This window comes from Atta cephalotes, assembly GCF_000143395.1.
Source record: "Atta cephalotes unplaced genomic scaffold scaffold02068, whole genome shotgun sequence".
Classification (NCBI taxonomy): domain Eukaryota; kingdom Metazoa; phylum Arthropoda; class Insecta; order Hymenoptera; family Formicidae; genus Atta; species Atta cephalotes.
This window is the reverse complement of record NW_012132132.1, coordinates 1-2,015: the sequence shown is the minus strand read 5'-3', so window position 1 is coordinate 2,015 and position 2,015 is coordinate 1. Positions and strand designations below refer to the sequence as shown.

Below are 2,015 nucleotides of genomic sequence, written 5' to 3'. Positions count from 1 at the left end.
TGTCATGTGACCAGATTTTTCACGAACATTCGACATGGTATGACATGTCACACAACATGTTTGAGCGATATATCATCATCATCATTATCATCATCAATGTAATGTGATACAAGTCACGCGATCAACTAAATGGTATAAAATGAGAAGATCAATTTTAACCTTCGTATAGTCGATCGTATTGTCGAGTCGGGCTAATCGTTCGAACGTGACATCGATATATCCATCAAACATACGGCATAGCATCGTTTCGATCATCATCATGCACACGGACGAAGAATCGAGATGTACGAGCGTAGCATCGTTCAGCAAACTCTAACGGTCAGTGCTCCAACGCTTATAAAATTGTCCTTGTATTCGTTTCGTAGCATCTTGTAAATATTCCATCGCTGCTCGTAGAGGATCCTTCCATCGCTTCCATGTTTCGAGAGACAGCGACAGTTCGTGTCCACGATTTTCCTGGGCGATCTCCACGTAATTCGGTGAACCAGCGCTGATTTCAATTTCCTTGTAACCCATAGTCGTCAGATCGTAACGTCTGCTGAGTAAATGCACCGCGTGATGCTTCATGCTGTGTACGTTCGTAATGTTAAAAAACATTTCTTTTATGTATAGAATGTTGAAACTTACTGTTACTGCAATCCTCCTTCATTTCATACAATGCTCTTTAGTGAAATACATTTTTCAACCGTTCGTACAAGCGGGTCGCAAGACTGATTGTACTCGCATAAATTATGACATATATGGTAAAACTTCTAGAATCGAAGAGGGGGTTACTACTCTCCTCTTTCAGAGAATTGCAAACGTGACACGTTTTATCGCGTTTTTTCTACATATTTTCTTTGTTCGCGAGTTTATCAATATTTATACTTTATGATTTATATTTTGGTTTATATATTGATGATGATGATGAGTATGTTGGCGACTTTGATGTTTTTTTCCCAGGACATTCCTAATATCTCGCCTTTCCTTTGGCGATGGATTTGGCGGACTTGGCGACAAGGAATATTCCTTTCGCTCGATCGATTTTTGGTGTATATATTCTTTTACTCGGTCTTTGTCTTAACGCTCGTAACTGTAGCTTGACGATTGAATGAAAAAAGTTTTTTACACCTATATACATTGCATATATGTACTATCAGATCGGACATGTCGCGATATGTTTAACAGAAGCATCGACGTTTCGGATACATACATACATACATACATACATACATACATATTACATTCATATATATAATAAGTGTACAACTTTGCTTCCGCCGTTTTTTTTCCGAAGGCTTTATTGTAAAAAACTGGTTATACATTTATGATTCAAAGTATTGTCTATCGCTAGCCACTGCTTTCTCCCATCTTTCGGGTACGAATCCCGCGTCGAAAAAACTGGTCATCTTTTGAGGCTATCCACGAATCGATCCAATTTTTTACTTCTTTATAAGACCGGAAGTGCTGGTCAGCCAGGCCATGTGCCATTGATCGAAACAAGTGATAGTCAGAGGGAGCAATGTCTGGAGAATACGGCGGGTGAGGTAGGACTTCCCATTTCAACGTTTCCAAATATGTCTTGACAACTTTCGCAACATAGGGTCGAGCATTGTCATGCTGCAAAATCACTTTATCGTGTCTCTCGTTGTATTGCGGCCGTTTGTCTTTCAATGCTCGGCTCAAACGCATCAATTGCGTTCGATACCGATCGCCTGTGATTGTTTCAGTCGGTTTTAACAATTTATAATACACTACGCCGAGCTGGTCCCACCAAATACAGAGCATGATCTTGGACGTCAAAATCACCGTTCTTGAAGCGTTGAAACCACTCACGACACGTTCTTTCACTAATAGCGGCCTCATCATAAGTATTTGAAAGCATTCGATGAGCCTCAGCCGTAGATTTCTTCATATTGAAGCAAAAAATTAAAACCTCCCGCAAATGACGAGAATTTGGCTCGTAAACTGACATTTTCAATCGAGAATAACTGATGCAGACACAAATCGACTAATGTTTCTATGGGGTTATGTTG

The 2,015-nt window shown here is 39.9% G+C and overlaps 1 pseudogene; it reads right to left on the bottom strand.

Moving 5' to 3' along the window:
* Window positions 1-334: 334 nt before the first annotated feature.
* LOC105625505 lies at window positions 335-567 on the bottom strand (annotated as a pseudogene).
* Between the last annotated feature and the right edge of the window lie 1,448 nt (window positions 568-2,015).